Here is a 24,353-nt window from a genome sequence, read left to right as displayed (position 1 = left end):
ACAAATAGTTTGAATTATCTAAACCCAATGTAATTGTCTTATCCGATTTCCTATCGCTAATATGCACATATTATTTCAGGTTATTTGGTATAAAAATTTATGGAAACAAGTTTATTGCTTCCAGAAAGGCCGTAATCCAATTCAATTTAAGCATGGTATAATTTCTTGAGCTTGGATTTCATGTCCAGAGATATTTGTGGAAACTCCAGACTGAATGAATTGAAAACTTTTTCCAACTTTTATAGTCTACAAGGTTTGTCCAAATGACAGATCTTATTTCTGATGTGATCTTATTTTAGTCCCCTACCTGTGAAACCGGAGGGGACTATATGTTTCCTCTACGTCTGTCCGTCCGTCTGTCTCAACCATGTAGCATCGTTTTTGAAATTGGCAGCTAGAGAACAAAAATCACATTTGATAAGCAAGAAAAAAAAGGAAAAATTGCCCGAATTCGAAAATCCTATTTTGGGGAATAAGAGCCAGCTCCTTTCAATTCCAACTTCTTTCAGTACCGATTTTTTAAATACTACATTTTCTTTATATCACGACCCTATCCCTGTTGCTTCGTGCCTGCGTCTCTGTGTCCCCGTTTGTCAGTCCGTCCTACTCGTTTTTCCGCAATTTGTTTCTTATTGCTCGCAGATATTGGTCTGAATTTTGGTATGTGATTGTATGTTGAAAAGTTAAATATCAAGATAGAATGTCTTTTTCCGTCATCTATTTTTATACAAATTTATGTGGCATTTTTATTTTTCATAATCGGGACATGCTGCGCTTAATTTCGATGAAAAATATAAAGCCTTAAAAAGACGTTTAAAAATGAGTTGAATTTTTGTCTTCATGTGGATTATTTTGTAAAGTTGAAGACATTCACAACCTCAAAATCAAGCAGTTTTACCTTTGACATAACTTTTCTACATTTAGAAATGACATCCTACCAGGAAGGGGACATGTATTGCTTATGCAGTACTCTCAGAATGTTTGTTTATCAGATCTACCAATACCACCACTACAAGATTTTCCACGTCATGTGGTTTTATGGATCTTGATAATTGCAAAATTGATTCAAATTGATGAAAAATGTTTGAGAAGAAAATATTTAAGAAAAATAATTATACTATACATTATATCTACTAATGCCTTCAGATACATTTGTACTTTTCAAGTTCTATTATATATTTACTCTAACACATCATAGATGTTAAATTAGATAGATGCATTTGGGAAAAATTGTTATTACCGATACTTTTGTGTACATGTAATCCAATCAAAAAGGGGATAGACCTTCTTTTAAAAAGGGCTTGTACTTAAAACAATTAAACAAAGGACTTTCCTAATGACAACATCTACTTTTGTGAGGAAAATATACTATCGTCTGTATAATTTTTAATTCAAAGAAAAAAAGCATAGAACTCCTTTGTAACAGTAAAACACCCCCAAAATTGCTTCCAATTCAATATCTTACCTTCTACAGCGTTTTAAAGCAATAAAACATATGTCTAATAGACGCCGACCGCCAGTATCCCCTAAACATATCACAGGAATCAAAAATTACTTTTGAGGGTAGTTTAGACAGGAGAGCTTTAGTGCTCTGACTTTATAAATGAACCTTGACTTTAATATGATACATTTGGAAGAACGATGATACAAAGTATTTTAACTGACAAAGACAAATGTTTCTGTGTCTTACTTTTTCTTCCAGCAATTCGCATAAATCCATTTTATATATAAATTAAAATTGTCACAATTCATAAAGTCATCCTTTGCCATCATTTTTATGGAATTCTAGTTAACTCGTTGGCAAGTGACCTAGTCGTTAAAATGGGTAGCGACTGTGCCTTCGCCATGCGCTCGGCACTTTGAAGTGAAAGTTTCGGGTCCTTACCTTAAAAACCGAGGCCCCGTGTCAGCGGCAGGCGCTGGCACGATAAAGATCCCTCACTGCTCAGTGACCCTAAGTGCCGAGTAGAGGTCAAAATTTGAAGCCCTTCACCGGCATACGGTGACGTCTCCATATGAGTGAAAAAATTCTCGAGAGGGACGTTCAACAATATACAGTCAATCTAATGGTATACAGTTCTGGTAAACTACGTCAACCGCTAATCTTTTAAGGGATAGGGGGATATGTTCTATTTAAAAAGAATCACATTTTATAGAATACAAAGTTAAAAAAAATCTTGATTGGTAATATATGTGCTGAATAATAAGGTATAATTTTGATAAGCACTAAAAAGACATTTTCTCTCAAAAATATCAAATTAGATCTACATTTGTAATGGATGTATAAAGTAACATCATAATCATCAGTAATCCTGCGTCCTCTTTTTTTTTTCTACTGAAATAAAAATGAAATCATAATTATTGTCTGACGTCACGGCGTCAGACAGTACTAGATTTAACCAGGGCTTATTTATGCAGTCGTTCCATGAAATTGTTTAGATAGTTCATTGGTGGAAATTTCGATACATGCATAATCTCCAAAGACGCATGTAGTCAGTCCCAAGAGGAAATGAGCTTTTAAACTTTTATTTACAATACTCGATGATTTTGTCTTAAGTATAATCCGTTCTTTCATCTTCGAACATGTCCGCTTCACTTCTCTATACAAATGTCCTATTTGCTAGATCACACTGTTATTGTTGTGTTGTGTATCAGAGAACAAATCATTTTACATGTTATGGTCAATTATTTTATTGCTTATTTTAAGTAAAATTACACCTTTGACATTGATTTACCTATAAACATCAGGCACGTATAGTGTCAAATATTCTCTCTTAATTGCCGGGCTGCTCCCAGTATTGTAAAAACTGTTCCTTCAGTGCCTGAGAAAAATGCAGTGAAAACAGGAAAAAATGTCTTATTCAAGTTCGCTTTTAATTCTTTTATTAGTGTGTGAAATAGATTTGCATTTTGCCTGAAGTAGTATAATTTACTCCTATCCAACGATTATATTTTGGACGATTACATTGTAAATTAGTTTGCATCCTCTTGTTTCCTGTCCTAGATATCTCAGAAATTCATCCATCAATTACGTAACTGTGTAAATCATTGTACATCAGATGGTTTGAGAAGCAATGAAAGCTCTCTAGAATAGCAGGGGAATGGTCAGCATGTGTAACGCTCTGCTAAGATTGTTATCGCCGTTTATAAATACGCATCCATTAAGTGATCAAAGATCTTCCCATTGACTTCATATACAACCTTCATATTATTCTGTTTGTTGAATAAAAAATCGGTTAGGTCATTCAACACGAAAAACATAATTTGAAAAATGCAGGCCCCGGGATCTTGAAACATCTTAAGCTGAAAGTCAAAATCTTCATTTTATAATAAAATATTGTAGAAGAATTAAGACGTCAGGCAGACCAAAATTAAATTTTTTTAATATTGTTTCACAGAGGAGTTGTTACATAATGTGCAATCTAAAAAAATTCCATAATTAATAAATATTTTATCAGCGATTAAAAATTTAACTAAAGTATTCCTAGAGCCGGGCGCTTAAATTTAATGTTCTTTGTAATACATTTATTGACTGAGTACGAGGGCAACATGCTTTTTGTCGGACCCAAGAACTAAACTGTCTGCCTGAGGCCGTTAGGCCGAAGGCAGACAGTTTGGTTCGAGGGTCCGACAAAACGCATTTTGCCCTCGTACTCAGTCAATAAATGTTTTGTTATACCTTTCATTTTATTTTATATTTTTTTGACATACATGTATTTTGTACTATATTCCGTAATGTAACATCAGATCCGTCACTGTTTAACACTAACGAATGAAAATGAGATTAAGCTCCGCCTATTCTGTGACGTAAGCGGTCCAACATCTCTCCGAGCGGTCCAACATCTCACTCAGCGGTCCAACATCGATTTTTTATGCCCGCTCAGCAAAACATTAAAAATGTTAAGACTTTTTCTGTATAGTTTTGTATAGGAACAAATTTTTAAAGGTATAACAAACAATATTGTTTACGCATGGTCTTTGAAAGATATATTATCGAAAGAAAGAAATTATATAACATATATATTATTTCTTTCCGCTTTATGAATTTAAGCAAACCACGTCAGACAACTTTTTTAGGAAAGCTAATACTTGTTTGCTTTAATATCAATATTGATGACATATCCGCTTCTGGAAATTCATACCTGAAATGTTGAGTGCGATGCCATACACGTTAGGGAAAACGTAAATGGTTTTACATAAGTCATCTAACTCTCTCTCTTCTTCATCATAAGACTTGGGCGCAGGGCGAGGAATGATAATAGGCGGATATTTTTTCACTGGCTGAAACTTACGGATTTTCATGTTTAAGATTAAATCCCTTAATCTTGCTTATATATCTCCGCTTTCTCTAGTTTTATTTATCAACCCAACTACAACGGGGTCATTCTCTTTGATTGTTCGTTAGTATTCCGGCATGGTTGCTTTTCTTGTACAATTATTTTGCTTTTAACTAGTAAGTAACGCCGTTTCATGTAACAAACTTGTAACAGGAGGTTTACTCTCTTTCTGATCTTTATGTTTTTGTAATATTTATTGAGACACAATTCGGAGAGATGGTTCTTGTCTAGCCAAACCTTCAGTCCTAGTCTGAATAAAACAAACAATTGGTTGACTCTTACATATATAGCAGAACTTACTGAAAACTACACATTAAATATAGAGTACACATATATATGTAAATAAATAAAGTTTATATGCAAATCACTGCGCTACACGGTTTCACCTTAAATCCACAGTTTTTTTGTATAAAACAAATATGGTAAGAATGGGAGGAGGATAAACAGAAGAAGTACAATCTGCAGAAGAAGTACAATCAATCTGCAAATATCTTTCCTCGTAAATTTTCTCTTTTTCTTAAGCCAACAGCAACAGATTTGATCGGGTATTAGTTCCGAATGGTATTTCTCTAAAAACTTATATTGCATTATTTTTGGACTGCGCGTTCTTGATTTATATTATCAATTTCTCCATATTGACCAAATTCCAAACTATAAATATTGTAAACTGCGATGTTTATACATTTAGCGATATATGTTGCGAATTTAAAATAATCATAGGTAACCAAAGCAATTAAATCTTGATTTCTTGTTTTTAGAGTATTTGCAAAGTGTTGGTATGTATGCAAATGGCTTAAAAAAAACAAAGTTTGAAGTGTTCATTTAGTCGATTTCTGATAAGATAATGATTAAGAGCATGAATTGTTGCATAGTGGGCTTCCTTTTCTGAGAATCCTGGTGCCTTAAAACTAATTTCTGTACATAATACAGTCGCACCCAGTCGACGAAAGCGCCCTTGGTCCAGTAGCGCTGTACTTTGATGTGGGGGTTGGGTCCGGGTTGTATTTATTCCTCCTTCGACAATTTCGAATTTCTCTAATCTCCTGGAATAATTCGCGGGTGCGTGCCCAACGGAGCCGAAGGAAGATGGAGTGTCGGGGTAGGATGGGGAAGTGATTGGTCAAGAACACCAAACGAAAGTAGTCGTATAAATTGTTGTTTTTCATCTATATAAAATGAAATAAAATAGTTTAAATGTATCTTTTTTTTATCCATATTTAAGCACAAGCTCTCTTTTTTTCAATAAAAATTATGTGTACATCTATATATTATTTCATTTTCATTTCTTTATACGCCTTAGTTATCAGTTGTAGATTGGGCCACTCATGATCATAAGGCCGACCATTCCTTAACTGTCGCATAGCATTGGTATTTCTTATAAATGACGGTTTTCTATTATCTCCCTTCTTAACCTGCTGGAATGACGCCCGTTATGCAAATTATCCCATGTTTCCCACTATTGGTGATGCCCTGACGTACCCTCAAAACTAGACTGTGATTCCTTAAATACCTTATAAATTACAAATTATCTCAATCAAGTTAAAATTTCGTGAACTAGAATTTTTTTTTGTTTTTTTTAAATTAGATAAATATTTGCCTCTCTACTGGAGTTTTTCCAGAATCTTCTGGATCGCGGTAACTCTCCTCTCTAGCATGGTTATCTTGAACGTCAGACGTTCAACTTCCCTTTTAGGCTCTCTTTGATCCTCGTTTCTGGGGACACCCATGGAATGGAGTCCTATAAACAGACATATGGATATATTGTAAATCGTTTTCTTTATTAAATAAAAACATCTAAAAACTACTTTCAATATATAGTCCTTTACGTTCGACGGCGTTTTTTATTTTTTTTTTTAAACAAAACCTAAATTGTCTACTCATTTTAAATATACTTGTAACTTCCGACCACCAATATCCCCTAAACATAGCACAGGAATCAATAATTACTCTTCGGGGTAGTTTTGACAGGATAGCTTTAGTGCTCTGACTATTTATAAACGAACAATGACTTATCATACATTTCAAAGAACGATGATACAAAGTATCTTGACTATGACTTAGACAAATGTTTCTATGCCTTACTTTTCTTCCAGCATCTCACATAAATCCAGTTTGTATAAATTAAAACTGACACGGTTCAGAGTCTTCCTCTTCAAAATCATTTAAAAATTTTAACAAACGGGCAACTGGCACGTGTAGTTGTGTGGAGTTTTTGCTTTCAATGGAATACAGTTCTGGTACACAATATTAACTGCTAATATTTTCCGGGAAAGGGGGGGGGGTATATGTTCTGGGAAAAAAATCATCATATCAGTTAGAATTTAAATTTAAAAAAAAATTGCTCATTTTCATCAAGTATTTTAAATAAATTTTAAAATTCTTGAAACGTGTGAAATAAGATGTATTAAAAAAAAATTGCTCATTTTTGTCAAGTTTTTTAAATAAATTTTAAAATTCTTGAAACGTGTGAAATTAGATGTAATTTTGATAAGAATTTAAAAGATTTTTTTCTCAAAAATACTTAATTTGATTACCTTTATATTCATTATTTTTAGTAAATCCGCTTCAAACCTCAAATTTCTATGATGTGGCGTCTTCTTTTTTTCTGTTGAAATGAAAATAAAATTATTATTATTTGCTATAGAATATGAAAAATGAAGACATACCAGCTTTTTAAGTAAATTGGTAGTATAAATAAATAGTGAAACTTGTGGTCAATATGAATGCATCTTGAGCTCAATTTAAAGAATATAAACTAGAGTTTCAGCACAGCATATAGTAACATGGGCGATACAGACAGTCCTTATGTTAAAGTTAAAATTTAGTGGAAAATACTTACAGATTCTCCGGGCTGAGCCATGGACAGTTACGGCCTTACGCCTCGCCTCGTCCTCTATCTTGGCGCGATCCTCCTCCTGTAAATTAAGAAAAAAAATAATAAAAGTAAATTTCGAATAGAAAAGCCATAGATAATTTTGTTCATGACAATCTTATATATTAAAAAAAAACAACATCAATATCTTGCTATCCACATACGGTATGGTTGAGGATTCACTCTGATAATCTTCATCTTCATTGTCTTCATTAACGCAAAATAGTTCATGATCACAATAAATGTGATGTGCACATTCCTTCAGAAGATCTGAGCACAAACAAATGTCATAAAATCTCACATCTATATCAAAGGGGAATAACTGGTTATAATTATGAAATAAGGACAGTTCAAGATCTTCAATATAATTTCCATTCATATCGGGAAAAAATGTAACAATAATCAAGGTATTCAATAAACATATGTACATTCATATAATGGAACAAAATATAAGTAAAGATTATGTAATACTTGGTCTCTAGCCACCCGTGAGAAGGGGGCTGGTCAAGAGGTGGTTCTTGCCAATGCAGTGAACAAAAGAGTTTAACAGAGCATGTCAACTGTCTGCGTTTGTTGGGTAATTATAAACTTCAATCAGACTCTCCTGCGAATAGGATTAGAGAAAGGAAAGTAACCAGTATCTCAAAGGAAGTATAAATTCAGCTTTTTCAGCATTATGTTTACCACCAAGATGAATTAATCAAAGATCAGGCCCCGGGATCATGAAACAGACTTAGACTTAAGTCAAAATTTCAATTATCTAGAAAATCTTTATTACTTGTTAAAGGAAACTCATAATTTGCATGCAACAGCAGGCTGATGATATAAAATCGGAAAGCATTTTCATTTTGGGCTGCTTGACTTCTAAAAAATTTCAGCATCTTAGGCATTTTTTGACTTAAGCTTAAGATGCTTCATGATCCCGGGGCCAGGATACGCTACTCCGAGCTAAGTCGGAAATCGGCAGAGGGAAGTCTGTCGTTATGAACGAATTCAACGGCAAGGTCTACCTGCATGTGTTTGGGAACAAAGGCAAACATGTTGCCTTGCACATGGAAAAATTTCGGAGCCTGGTGGCTCTGAAACGGGAAGTGGAAGAGGCATACAGCCTCTTTCAGGCAGAAGTAAGTATTACGATTTTTTTTTATTTGGATGCCCCCCCCCCCCCTTTATGGATAAAAAATAAATAAAAGGCTTGTTACAAGTATTTTCTTCATATGAATTTAATCCAGGAAGGGTATTTCTCATTCTACGAATGAACACTTTCTGGTAAGTGAAACAAAACTCAAATATAGAAAAAGAAACAAAAAATTTTGATAGCGATTAGGACGTCTTAAGATTTCACGAGGTCTTAATACTCTCTGTGTGTCTGCATTTGGAAGGACAATCTGATCAACTACTTGTTGGGGCTCTTGTAATCTTTGTAGATTTTTTTTTGATTATTAAGAATAGGTTCTCCATCATTTGAGATTTTACTGTGTTGCAGAGTTTACGCGAAGCACCAATATTTCGCGGTATTTTCGCGAACAAATTCGTGACTGAATCAAAATTAATTATAATTACAAAAGATAATAAGCACACACTTATTTAAATATCGCCAATTCGTTACACAAATGGTATGGTCGTATGTACTGATGTAAGGAAAAAAAAAACGTTCGGAAAAGCAGAGGAAATTCTTACTGATATTCGAACTACTTAACATTTTTTGTGAAAGTAGATTTGTCGCGTTTATTTATCAGGTTTCTTGATCGAGTTACTGCATTACTAAAAAGGAACCTCTGAACAGTAAACATGCTGAATTTCGAAATTTTCGGCAATTTATTTACATCAATAAAATGACTTCGGAACGATGTCATGTTTGACTTACAGTGCTTACATAATTCTAGAGCCGTGGTTCTACAGGAAAGACATATTTAAATATTTTTCATAAGTAATACAACAGCTGTACAATGTATTTTATTGCAGCTACCAATTAACCGGTACATTGAGTTGTGAAAACAATTTATTTGTCTTTGTTCCGTCATGCGTAAAGTCCGGCGAGGGTCTACTAGTTAATTGATTGACTACTCAAGGTGAAGCCCTAGTAATTAAGTGTTATATTTTTTTGAATTGAAAAAAACGGTAGAATTGTTTGATTTAAGTTTCAGTCAGACAGAATTTGTGTGTTTAGATTTTCTAATTATCACAACTCTTACTGTGTCGGCAGAATTTTTACTGTGTCGCATGCATGAAATTTGAATCGTTACTGTGTCGGAGAAAATTTTACTGTGTCGGGAGCAACACAGTAAAACAGCTCATGGAGAACCCTGTGGCCAAAATAAAAAATTCACTGACATATTCTGAAAAAAAAATACCTTAATAGATCATGGATGAAAAAAAAAATCAAAGTCATGCAAAAGTAATGTTCATGAACTCCAAAAGGTGCATGTGTGGAGGATCAGGTGAAAAATGTTGCATTTCTTGAATTTCTTGTTCGTGTTGTTGTTGAGAATATTTTCGTCTAATTTTCACCAAACAAATTGCCATAACCGCAAAAGGGATGAATAGTATAACTATGAAATAAATATAAAGAAATTGATGTTACCGTCATGATATATTTAAAAAAAAAATGTGTAGCATATGATTTTCCTCAACAACATGGTATAAATAATTTTACCTGCTAAGGATATGAGAACACTTTTCAGTTCTGATCCAAACATCTGTAATAAAACAGATAAAAAAATGTAAATATTTTAATCAAATTTTTAAAATTATGTACTACTTAAATTCAGAAGTTTCTCATTTCTTTCCCATAAGCTCAGATTTCTGACATCTGTTTATGTAAAGTTTAATGTACATTAAAGTTTATCTTAAGTACTGCTTACAATATGTACTGTTCATTGGTAAATAAAACATGGCCACTTTTCCTCACATTTAGTCAAATGTTTAATGTTTCATGTGTCAAATGTCATGTACTGCTCAATGTTAAATAAGACATGCCCACTTTTCTCACATTTAGTCAACTGTGTAATGTTTCATGTGTCTTTAGTGTCAAAAATTCAAATTCTTTTATTCAGACTCTTCTTATTTCTTTCCAATAAGTTCTGATTCCTGACGTCATCTTTTTACGTAAAGTTTAATGTACATTAAAGTATAACTAGTTTAGTTAGGAAGTCAGCTGCAATGATGAATTGTGTAGGTTCTCTTCTCACTCAGAGTTGGAGAGACCCAGGCTTGTTCTTTTGACGTGATGGTGGACACCTTTCCATTGGGGGCACTAGTCGGTTGTTTTGTCTTAGTTGTAGTCCGCTCTTCAGGCATACATTTTTCGTTATTCCTGTAAAGAAAAAAAAACAAAGGCACGAATTAACTTTTTTGTATGCAATTAAATTATGTATATATGCATTCAAAAATTTCATGTGGTATGAGATTTTGTTTAATAACGTACATAATTTAAATCATATTATGTTTAAAGAAATGTCAAAAATATTATGAACAAAGTGTACGGAGTTAAAAAAAAAGTATTTGCAATACACACCTATTCATACTGCATGTTTAATTTTGTAGAATGAGAGGAGGATATTTCTAATTGTCAGTCTAAAGTGGTCTTTGATTTTCACATCTTCTATCTTCAACCACTTGAACATCATATGGTAAATAATCTGAAAGTGCTACACCGCATAGATTGTTACAATCTAAATAAAAAGATAGTTTGATGGTTTGTTTTTATGAAATGTTTCGTTAAGATGACGTTAACTATTAATGTATTTGCCCTAGCATAACGTTTCATTACAGTTAAAATTCCTCCACAAATCCCTTCTTAAAAAAACAAATATTATGTAGGATCCGTGAGAAGCTTTAATCTACATATTCTCATTTTTAATGCTTTTTGTCAGCTAAGTTTTTAACAGCTGTAGAAGTATGCAGGGTCAAGTCCATGTCTTTGGAGAGGTATCTCGAAAGCTTTCAAAAACATCTGCAAGGAGCAAAACGTCCCATTTCAAATGTCTCTGTATTCTCAAAGAGTTGATAGATTATAGACTTTCCATACGTCTTGAGCATTAGAGTAATCTGCATCTGCGATACTTGTTTTAGTGAAGAGGTTTGGAAGGCTATTTTAGGAGGGAAACGCTCTTCGTCAAAATTAGAGAATTTTTTATGTAACTATGTGGATAAACCCCCTTTCTCGTCACCATTTCAACAATGACTGGGTCTTTGATTTTTTTTTCAACAATTGAAAATGTTTGTCCCCATCAGATGCAAGATTTTCAACTAAAGATTCATTCAGAATCTTCAAACTGTCAATAAATCGTAAATTTCCTTGGGTGTTGGGGAAATAGCACTCAATATTCTGCGCAGAATGCATGATATTTCTTCATTTTTCCATAATCCAATACCCTCTATCACCAGATGCTGATCAACATATCAAAGTGTTTTAAATTATGAAGTTTGGTGGTTTAAAGTTCGGTATTTTCCCTATACATGACAATGGTCTCTGACTTAGCCTGTTTCTTTAGAAAAAGAGATTTCACAGAGTAAACAGAATTACTCTCTGTTAAATTCAATATGGTTGTTTTCATTTATCAACATTGAACTGTTTTCTTTAATATAGAATTTCTTTTATTTTATCTTAAATTATGTGGAAAATGCTTTACAGCATTTGGTCTTCTATATATCACAGGTGGCTGTGTATAGCGTTCATCACTAAAGATCACCTGATATCCATACGAACATGCGTCAAATATTGATGTGAGAGTGTTGCTAGATTTGTGAGGATCTGGATAATAGGTATGCACATCTTTAACAAAAGTTTCAAAGTCTTCATCAATACAGAATGGAATACGGAGTTTATACCGATGTTCACTAAAGTTTCAAGTGTCGTTAATACCTTTCTTAGGAAAAATAGTACAATGTATGTTGTGTTTTACAGTGCTGTAAGTGATTCTTTAAAAGGTAAATCCTTCCAAACAATGTCGACAAAAATGGTATGTATGCCCCTTGCATCTTGAATGTGCTTAATGACGATTCAAAGTGCTGATTAGGACGTATGGGACTCATCTTGATGTTTAAGAAATCGACCTCAAAGCGAGCATTTTTGCCGATGATGCGTATACGGGATAGAAATATAATTCTTCTTCATCATATCCAATTACACTTAAAGATATGTTGATAAGATGCATTCAGAAACTAGAAACTGTCAATAAATCGTAAATTTCCTTGGGTGTGGGAGAAATAACTCTCCATATTCTGCGCGGAATGCATGACATTTCTTCATTTTTCCACAATCCAATACCCTTTATCACCAGATGCTATGTTAGCCAATGACAACTCTTTTGTCGATTTCAAAAGTTTATTAAAAAAATCCAATTTATAATTTTTTCTGTGATCGTATAGATTTAGAAATATTCTGAAATATGATCAGAACAGACCAATACACTTTTTATATAGATTTCCAAATGATCCGTCCAAAATATATAGAGTTTAAGACCGAACTCCAAATAAATAAACAAAAGTCCAAAAGAATGATTCCCATAATAAAAAAATGTCAAAGAAGTGTAATAGTTTGAGAATAAAACCGGGAATACTCTTTTCTTACTAAAACAGGGTATTTTGTGCTCAGAGGGTATCCATGGTCCCGGATATAAAAATGCATGTCATTGGATAATTTACCCTCACCAACCACCTTCGCTTTGTCCGTAGGTCTGTCCGTTGACCTATGAACCCCAACATGGCACCACCCTCAAATATAGGTAAATACATGCTACTAATATTTATGGGATCAGTCCCCATCTCTTCACCACAGGAGTTCTAACCTTAAGCTCTTTTACTTATTTACATGTACTTCAAAGTTCCCAATTTTATTGTTCTTAGTCAAAACTCTTAATAATACCATTGTATTTCCGTTCAAATTTTATTACTTACTATCGATGGGCTTGATTGTTCTATTCGGATCAATTTCATTACAAAATGATCTAACAAATTATAGTGCATTTGAACAACACCAAAATCCAATTTGTTTTGACAAGATAATAATTGTTTACAGAATAAAGTCCTCTTTCCAATTATAAAGTCACCGAATTTGCATCACTAATAATATAATTCACTTTCCATGGTTCACAAGTAAACCACTTGCTAAAAGAACCTTTGTCAACTTCTTGAACAACATTTGTTCACAAGCAAATACAAGCAGAATTTACACACCACACTCTCTGCGTGCAACAGCTATACAACATTTGAATGATGCAGGACATGAGACCCGTCATATTATGTATATGTCAGGACATAGAAGTGAGGCATCTATTCGATCATACAACCGACATTGTTCTGTTCATCAAAAGAAAGCTCTTAGTGCCACTCTTTCAAAGATCACAGAGGCTGATATTACAGATGACTCACCTGAAACTTCGTTGACTTCTGAGAGTTCGTCAACTTCAAGGACGCCTTTGCCATGGTTGCCAATTCCTGTTTTGACGGCTGTTTTAACTACAGAGGACAACCGGCTTTTAATGTCATCGTAGGACTCAGTTGACAAACTAGCCCCACAGTCAACGCAGCAAGCTGGAAATATATTATCCGTACAAAAATCCTTCAGTGAATCAATGGGATTCATAGCTAATCCCAAGTTCGAAAACTGCACATTCCATATACATGTAAACAACCCATAGGAGCCGAATTACTTCTGAAGTGTAATGACCCTACGCAAAGTTTAGAGATTAAATGGCGTAGTGAGGGCATTTATGCCAAATTTTGTGTTGTTTAACCGTTTTTCTTAATTGTTTCAATGTTCAACTACAATTTCATTCATTAAAATATTTAAATGCAATAAATGAATTTCTTTGTTGATGAACTATATTTTATACCGGAGATGGGGCTACCGACAGGGAAACAAAATATAGCGCTGCGGGAAATTCAAATCGTAAGTTCAATTTTCGTTGATTTAAAGGTGTAAAATGTAAATATAAGGAATGTTTTTCCTTAAATAAATACAGTTTATATACAATGTCAACTACGTTATACGGTCTCACTTCAAATCCACAGTTCTTTTGTTTAAAACAAACAAGGTAGCAATAATAGGAGGATAAACAGAAGAAGTACAAACATTTTGCAAATATCTTTCCGCGTAAATTTTCCCTTTTTCTTAAGACAACAGTAACAGATTTGATACGGTTTTGGTTCCGAATGGTATTTCTCTAAAAAACTTAAATTGCATTATTTTTTGGACTGCGCGTTCTTGATTTATATTGTCGATTTCTCCATATTGACCAAATTCTAAACAATAGATACTGTAAACCCAGACATTCATACATTTAGCTATATATGTTGCGAATGTGAAATAATTATAGGTAACTAAAGCAGTTAAATCTTGATTTCGTGTTTTTAGAGTATTTGCAAAATGTTGATATGTATACAAAGGGCTTGAAAAACATTGTTTTAAATAAACATTTAAACGATTTCTGAGAGGGTAATGGTCGAGAGCATGGATCGTGTTGTAGTGGGCTTCCTTTTCGGAAAAAACTCGGGCGTTAAAACTCAGTTTCTGTACGTAATAAAGTCGTACCCAGTCGACGAAGGCGCCCTGGGTCCAGAAGCGGTTTACTTAAATGTGTGGATTAGGTCTTGACATTGGGTAATATTTTTATTCCTCATTCGACATTCCCTAATTTCCTTAATCTCTTGGCATATTTCGCGGTTGTGTGCCCAATGGAGGCGGAGAAAGATGGAGTCTCGGGGCAGGATGGGGAGGTGATTGACCAAGAATAGTATACGGAAATATTCTTAAATTGTTGTTGTTGACCATCTATATATATATATATAAAATAAAAGAAAATTGTGAAAATATATCTTGTTTATCCATATTCAGACACAAATTTTTTTTTTTCCAAATTGACTTGTACGATGTAAGCCAATGACGACTTTTTTGTCGATTTCAAAAGTTTATTAAAAAAATCCAATTTATAATTTTTTCCTTGATCGTATAGATTTAGAAATATTCTGAAATATGATAAGAACAGACCAATACACTTTTGATATTGAAGTCCAAAGGGTCCGTCCAAAATATAAAGAGTTTAAGACCGAACTCCAAATAAATGAATAAATAAACAAAAGTCTAAAAGAATGATTCCCAAAATAATAAAAGCCAAAGAGATGTAATAATCTAAGAATAAAACTGGGAATAATCTTTTCTGACTAAAACAGGGTATTTTGTGCTCAGTGGGTATCCATGGTCCCAGATATAAAAATATATTTCATTGGCTAATTCACCATCACTAACCACCTACGCTTTGTCCGTAGGTCTGTCCGTTGACCTATGAACCCCAACATGGCACCACCCTCTTATACAGGTAAACACTCATTACTAATATTTATGGGCTCAGTTTCGCGAGACGGGACTTTTGAAAATTTGTATCTTCAAACAAATTTGAAATTGATTCATTTATCAAAGGCTCATGGAAAGAGGATTCATAAAGTGTGTCACTTGCTCTTAATGCCAACCGTTTGCGCAAATTTTGTTCATGCATTTTCATTTGAACCGCGTTTTCCAAAGTTTTAGGATTTCCCCTTAGCAATTTCATTCTGACAAAATCAAACAACAAACCATCACAAAATATGTCAACCAACTGATTTTGAACTATTTGATTTTTCAATTTTCCGGCGAATATGCATCTTCCGCTACCTGTAAAAGCCTTTCGGCATATACCTGCACACTCTCACTGGAAGTTTGTCTCATTTTTCTCACAATTGCCAATGCGTGTTGAGGGGCAGTAATTTCTGCAAATCGACTTTTTAAAAGTTGTTTTAAATCATTCCAACTAGGTAATTCACCCGAAACTTCAATTTCTGCCAAATATCTCTTTACAAAGTCCCCCACAGACCCTTTACATGTTACCTACGCAATTTTCGGAATATCTTCACTTGCCATGTTCGACTTTTTTGCGTACTTCTCAATATCTTTAATCCACTGTTTGAATTTTACAGGACCCCCCTCAAAATAGGTAATGACCTGATTAATGGGCACCGAAATAGCCGCGGTTAATGATTTAACCTGGTTCACAATTGAATTCATCCATTGTTTTATATTTCTATCATCATCATCTTCATTCTTTTTGCCCCCATAAGGAAAGTACCCTGAACTCTCTTGCGTTATATTTTCTTCGTCCAAACTTTTTGAATTTAACATTTCAGTTTCTGCCATGCGCTGTGATAATTCATCTAAAGCTCTATCAAGCTGTTCTGGATGTGTTTGCGCCTTTGCCATTGTAAATTTTTTTCAATTTTGATGTTTATTTTACAAAATTAACAAATAATTTTTTGTGGTCATCTAAAAAGTTAAGTATCAAAAGAAATTGTCTCACCTTTACGTCTCTAGTCTTCAGAACTTTGCAGAATCCTGGTCACGGCACCAAATTGACTTGTAGGATGTAAGCCAATGACAACTCTTTTGTCGATTTCAAAAGTTTATTAAATAAATCCAATTTATAATTTTTTCTGTGATCGTATAGATTTAGAAATATTCTGAAATATGATCAGAACAGACCAATACATTTTTATATAGATGTCCAAAGGATCCGTCTAAAAAATATGAAAAGTTTAAGACCGAACTCCAAATTAATAAACAAAAGTCCAAAAGAATAATTCCCATAATAATAAAATGCCAAAAAAGAGTAATAGTTTGAGAATGAAACCGGGAATACTCTTTTCTTACTAAAACAGGGTATTTTGTGCTCAGTGGGTATCCATGATCCCGGATATAAAAATGCATTTCATTGGATAATTTACCCACAACAACCACCTATGCTTTGTCCGTAGGTCTGTCCGTTGACCTAAGAACCCCAACATGGCACTACCCTCAAATATAGGTAAATACATGTTACTAATATTTATGGGATCAGTCCCCATCTCTGCACCACAGGAGTTCTAGCCTTAAGCTCTTTTACTTATTTACTTCACAGTTCCCAATTTTATTGTTCTTAGTCAAAATTCTTAATAATACCATTGTATTTCCGTTCAAATTTTATTACTTACTATCGATGGGCTTGATTGTTCTATTCGGATCAATTTCATTACAAAATGATCTAACAAATTATAGTGCATTTGTACAACACCAAAATCCAATTTGTTTTGACAAGATAATAATTGTTTACAGAATAAAACCCTCTTTCCAATTATAAAGTCACCGAATTTGCATCACTAATAATATACATTCTGATATAATAAACTTTTATATCATTTTACCTTCACTGCTAACAACTAAAAATGATTATGATATTAATATTGTCTAAGTTTAAAATGTTCAAACAAGATGTCTGTACTAACCCCTTTAGGTTTACAGCTGATCAGCATATCAAAATGTTAAATTATGAAGTTTGGTGGTTTAAAGTTCGATATTTTCCCGATACATGACAATGGTCTCTGACTTAGCCTGTTTCTTTAGAAAAAGGGATTTCACAGAGTAAACAGAATTGCTCTCTGTTAAATTCAATATGGTTGTTTTCACTTATCAAGATTGGACTGTTTTCTTTAATATAGAATTTCTTTTTTTATCTTAAATTATGTGGAAAATGCTTTACAGCATTTGGTCTTCTATGTATCCCAGGTGGCTGTGTATAGCGTTCATCACTAAAGATCACCTGATATCCATACGAACATGCGTCAAATATTGATGTGAGAGTGTTGCTAGATTTTTGCGGATCCGGATTATAGATATGCACATCTTTAGCAATAGTTTCAAAGTCTGCATCAATACAGAATGGAATACGGAGTTGTTACTGATGTTCACTAAAGTTTCAAGTGTCGTAAATACCTTTCTTAGGAGAAATAGTACATTGCATGTTGTGCTTTACACAGTGCTGTAAGTGATTCTTTAAAATGTTTTCAGAGGTAAATCCTTCAAAATAATGTCGACAAAAATGGTATGTATGCCCCTTGCATCTTGAATGTGCTTAATGACGATTCAAACTGCTGGTTAGGACGTATGGGACTCATCTTGATGTTTAAGAAATCGACCTCAAAGCGAGCATTTTTGCCGATGATGCGTATACGGGATAGAAATATAATTCTTCTTCATCATATCCAATTACTCTTATGGATATGTTGTTTTGACTTTCAAATTTTGGAATCTGGCATTTCTATTGGGAACTTAATATTATGTACATTGAGTTCATCTTATAATTTAAGTAATTGGAGAGTCGTTCAGAATTCTGAAACTGCAAACTGTCAATAAATCTTAGATTTCCTTAGGTGTGGGAGAAATAGCGCTCCATATTCTGCGCGGAATGCATGATATATCTTTATTTTTCCATAAACGAATACCTTCTATCACCAGATGCTGAACAGCATATCAAAATGTTTTAAATTATGAAAAACAATTGGAATGAAGTTTGGGGGTTTAAAGTTCGGTATTTCCGGATACATGACAATGGTCTCTGACTTAGCCTGTTTCTTAAGAAAAATGGATTTTACAGAGTAAACAGAATTGCTCTCTGTTAAATTCAATATGGTTGTTTTTACTCAACAACATTGGACTGTTTTCTTTAATATAGACTTTCTTTTATTTAATCTTGAATTATATGGAAAATGATTTACAGAATTTGGTCTTCTATATATCCCACGTGGCTGTGTATAACGTTCATCACTAAAGATCACCTGATATCCATACGAACATGCGTCAAATATTGATGTGAGAGTGTTGCTAGATTTGTGCAGATCTGGATAATAGATATGCACATCTTTAACAAAAGTTTCAAAGTCTGCATCAATACAGAATGGAATACGGAGTTGTTACTGATGTTCACTAAAGTTTCAAGTGTCGTTAATACCTTTCTTAGGAAAAATAGTACATTTTATGTTGTGCTTTACACGGTGCTGTAAGTGATTCTTTAAAATGGTTTCAGAGGTAAATCCTTCAAAACAATGTCGACAAAAATGGTATGTATGCCCCCTTGCATCTTGAATGTGCTTAATGACGATTCAAACCGCTGATTAGGACGTATGGGACTCTTCTTGATGTTTAAGAAATCGTCCTCAAAGCGAGCATTTTCGCCGATGATGCGTGTACGGGATAGAAATATAATTCTTCTTCATCATATCCAATTACACTTATGGATATGTTGTTTTGACTTCCAAATTTTGGAATCTGGCATTTTTACTGGGAACTCAATATTGTGTAATTGGAGTTCATCTTTATATATAAACTGATTGTATGAATAAAAAGTTAAATTTGTGGTCCATGCGAATAGAGCTTGAGTTCAATTTGAAGAATAGAAACTAGAGTTTCACCACAGTATATAGAAACATAGACGAAACAAAACCTCCTTATGTTAAAGTTAAAATTGATAACAGAAAATATTGGGGGAAAAAAACTTACAGATTCCCCAGACACCACAGATCTCATCATTTCATCCTTGACCTCTTCTAAAAGGGCTTCAGCATGTCTTCGCGCCTCGTCTTCAGACTTTGCACGAACCTGCACCTGTAAATCAATAATAATAATAATAAATTAAGTAAATAAATCTCAGATAGTATAGTCATAGATAGTTTTGCTCATGACAATCTTTTTTTTTTCTAAAAAACATCAATGTCTCGATTTAATTCATATGAAGAAAATACTTGTAACAAGCCTTGAATTTTTTTTCTTTGAAAAAGGGGAAGAGAAAACGCGACAAAACCAAACATAATCGTAATACATACTTCTGCCTGAAAGAGGCTATGCGCCTCTTCCACCTCCTTCTTCAGAGAAATCAGGCTCTTAAACTCATCATGGAACAGCGAAACACGCTTTCCTTTCGGGCCAAATAAGTGGGTGTACACCTTGTCGTTGTACTTATTAACAACGACAGATTTCTCTCTGCCGATTTCTGCTTTAGCGCGAAGCAGTTTGTTATTATCCTTGATGAAATTCATCTTGGTTGTAAAATAATACAGAAATAACTGAATTTATACTCCCCTGAAGATAATGGTTGCTTCCCTTTCTCTAATTCTATTCGCAGGAGGATCTGATTGAAGTTTATAATTATTTAACAAACACAGACAGTTGACATGCACTGTTAAACTCTTTTATTCACTACATAGGTAAGAACCACCTCTTGACCAGCCCCTTTCTCACGGGGTCTTGAGATCACCTATTACATCATCTTACATTATTTTTCTTTTTGATGCGAAATTGAACATCATCTATATTAGAAATATTAAATTTCAAGTAATATATTTTGACTATCATTTTCACTACATTTTGTACCTCAGTTTTTTTTTTAAACAGTCAGATTGATATTTTAGTGCCAAAAATAGTACCATGTTCATACTCAAAGTTCATTGTTAGAAAAATATAACTGTCTCTTTCTCTCTCTCCTCTCTCTCAAATTTATAAATTGAACTTGTATATTTGTTCTGTTCAATTATTGTTTTACATATCCATTTTTTTATGGTGCATTTACTACAATCCATAGTCAGGGTTTTTTTAAGAGAGAAAGGTTAAATTGATATTTTAGTGCCAAAAATAGTACCTTGTTAATACTCAAAGTTCATGGTTAAATATTGCTTTTTTTTAAATATAGCTGTCTCTCTCTCCTCTTTCTCAAATGTATATATTAAACTTGTATATTTGTTCTGCTCAAATACTGTTTTGACATATTCAGTCTTTTTATGGTGCTTTTTCTACAATCCTATCTCAGGAGTTAATTTGGTGATTTACATGTATGTTTACATTCCATGTTAAACAAGTTAAAGTATGTTCCCCAATCAACTGCTCATTTACAGTCTACTGTTGTTTCATATTGTATTTTATATCTGTGAAATAAACTATTGTTTCTTTTTCTTAATTTCATTTTTGTTTCACTTACCTGAAAGTGTTGGTCATCAGAACGAGAAATATCCTTCGTCAGTCTCTAAATTGTTTTCTACATAAGGAATAGTGGACGTTTCGCTCTCTAGATCATCATTATCATCCAAGTAAAATAGTCCATGATCATCATAATATGAACATTCAAGTAGAATGTCCAAGCATAAACAAATGTCATAAAGATTCATATCTATGTCGAAGTCAAATAACTGATTATGAAACAATGACAGTTCAAGGGCTTCAATAGACTCCGTTATCTTTAAAATTGCTGCAATGTACCAAACTAGGTAGAAAATACAACTATGTTTACATGTACAGTGAACATGAATACCAGTAGTTAAAATGAAGATGATAAATGATCTTAAAAATACAGCAATATGTACATCCATTGGGTAACATTTTAACCAAGATACAAAAAGTGTTCTTCCACACATAAAGTAATTTTTATTTAAAAATGATTTTTTTTAACCTAACAATTAAAATGAATCATGTACAGTCAATATAATATAAAAAAACATATAATTAAAAACATTATGTAAAGTATAATACACAATTTACAAGAAAACTAGCATAGTTTCCCTAATCTAAGTGGATCTAGTCTATATTTTGCAATGCTCTCTTGTGAAACAATACAAATTTAAAAAAAAATGTAAGTTTGGATAGAAAAAAATAAAGGGGTGATTTTTCCCACTTTTTACTTTTCGAATAATGTGTTAATTTTTTTTATCTGTTATGAATTTGTACAAATTTTCAACAAAAAGTTGCCACATAAAAAACAAGTTACTAATTCACAATAAATTTAGGCATAAAAAAATTGTAATTTAACATTAAACATGTTCCCAAGTTTTTTTTTTTTAATAAATTAAAATTTAAATCATTCATGCACAAAAAAAAATGTTTTTACACATTTTGCTTTAGCTTTCCTATTTCTTTTTATCTTTGAACATAGTTAAAAAAAATTAATGAGAAAAACTATTTTTGGCAGCGATTTGGACAAGTTACTAATTCACAATAAATTTAGGCATACAAAGATTGCAATTCAAAAAAAAATTACAAAATGGAAAAAGAACTTTTTACTATCTTAAGACAATATGCTGCCTGAACATTAAACTACATGTTCCCAAGCTTTTTTTTTGTTTTTTTTAAAATAAATTTAAATCATTCATGTACAAAAAAAGGGGGGTCACATTTTGCTTTAGCTTTCCTATTTCTTTTTATCTTTGAACATCGTTTAAAATAAAAAAAATAATGAGGAAAATTAGTTTTGGTAGCGATTTGGACGTCTTATATTTTCTCTTGGTCTAAGTCTTCTCTGCATGTCAGGATTATTAACAAACTGGTTTACAACTTGTTGGGGTTCAGGTAATCTTTGTGTTAATTTTCTTATGAATACAACCATGGTCAAAATAACTAATTCAGTGACATATTCTGCAAAAAGATCAAAAGAAAGGAAAGTCAGGCAAATGTAATGTTCATGAATTCAGAGAGTTGCATGTGTGGGGGGTCTTGGTCTGTTGGCAATTGTTGTAATTCGTCTTGCTGTTTTCTTATTTTAAGTGTTCTTCTAATTTTCACCACACCAATAACCATTACCACAATTAAATGTAAATCCTATCTAAATGACGATTCAAACTGCTGATTAGAACAATTAAACTTATGGATATGTTGTTTTGACTTTCAAATTTTGGAATCTGGCATTTTAATTGGGAACTCGATATCATGTACATTGAGTTCATCTTATAATTTAAGGAATTAGAGAGTTGTTCAGAATTCTGAAACTGCAAACTGTCAATAAATCTTATATTTCCTCAGGTGTGGGAGAAATCGCGCTCCATATTCTGCGCGGAATGCATGATATTTCTTCATTTTTCCATAATCCAATACCCTCTATCACCATATGCTGATCAGCATATCAAAATGTTTTAAATTATGAAAAACAATTGGAATGAAGTTTGGTGGTTTAAAGTTCGGTATTTTCCCGATACATGACAATGGTCTCTGACTTAGCCTGTTTCTTTAGGAAAAGGGATTTCACAGAGTAAACAGAATTGCTCTCTGTTAAATTCAATATGGCTGTTTTCACTCGTCAACATTGGACTGTTTTCTTTAATATATACTTTCTTTTATTTTATCTTGAATAATGTGGAAAATGCTTTACAGCAATTGGTCTTCTATATATCATACCGGTCACGGTAGCCTAGTGGTAGAGCGTTCGCTTCGTGATCGGGAGGCCCGGGTTCGATTCTCGTTCGCGGCGCCGCGTCATACCTAAGACGTAAACAAAGGTAGTGACTGTTCCTTCGCCAAGCGCTCGGCACTAGAAGTGAAAGTCACGGGTCTTTCGGATATGACCTTAAAAACGTAGGTCCCGTGTCACGGTAGGCGCTGGCACGATAAAGAACCCTCACTGCTCAATGGCCCTGAGTGCCGAGTATAGGTCTAAATTTGAAACCCTTCACCGGCATACGGTGACGTCTCCATATGAGTGAAAAATTCTCAAGAGGGACGTAAAACAATATACAATCAATCTATATATCACAGGTGGCTGTGTAAAAAGTTCATCACTAAAGATCACCTGATATCCATACGAACATGCGTCAAATATTGATGTGAGAGTGTTGCTAGATTTGTGAGGATCTGGATAATAGGTATGCACATCTTTAGAAAAGTTTGAACGTCTGCATAAATACAGAATGGAATACGGAGTTCTTACCGATGGTCACTAAATTTTAAAGGTCTTTAATATCTCTCTTAAGAAAAATAGTACATTGTATGTTGTGCTTTACACAGTGCTGTAAGTGATTATTTAAAATGGTTTCAGAGGTATATCCTTCAAAACAATGTCGACAAAAATGGTATGTATGTCCCTTGCATCTTGAATGTGCTAAATGACAATTCAAACTGTGGATTAGGACGTTATCGGACTCATCTTGATGTTTTAGAAATCGACCTCAAAACGAGCATTCTTGACCGAGGATGCGTATACGGGATAGAAAGGTAATTCTTCTTTATCAATCATATCCAATTACACTTATGGATATGTTGTTTTGACTTTCAAATTTTGGAATCGTGCATTTATTTCTTATTGGGAACTCAATACCATGTTCATTGAGTTCATTTTCATTATTTAAGAAATAAGAGAGTTGTTCTTTACAGGATGTGATGCTGCTAACACACTCCACAAAAAGCATTTCTCATCAGAATTGATGACATTGACGACTATTGCATCACCATATTTTTCTTTGCATCTCTACATGAACAGTACCAATACCATTTTATTTGTTTTAACAGTTGACATCTTTCCGTGAGACGATTTGTAATATTGGTATAG

This window comes from Saccostrea cucullata, unplaced genomic scaffold, assembly GCF_032062105.1.
Source record: "Saccostrea cucullata isolate Sc308-1 unplaced genomic scaffold, CSIRO_AGI_Scuc_v1 ctg3185, whole genome shotgun sequence".
In the NCBI taxonomy this organism is placed as follows: Eukaryota; Metazoa; Mollusca; class Bivalvia; order Ostreida; family Ostreidae; genus Saccostrea; species Saccostrea cuccullata.
This window is presented reverse-complemented; position numbering follows the sequence as displayed.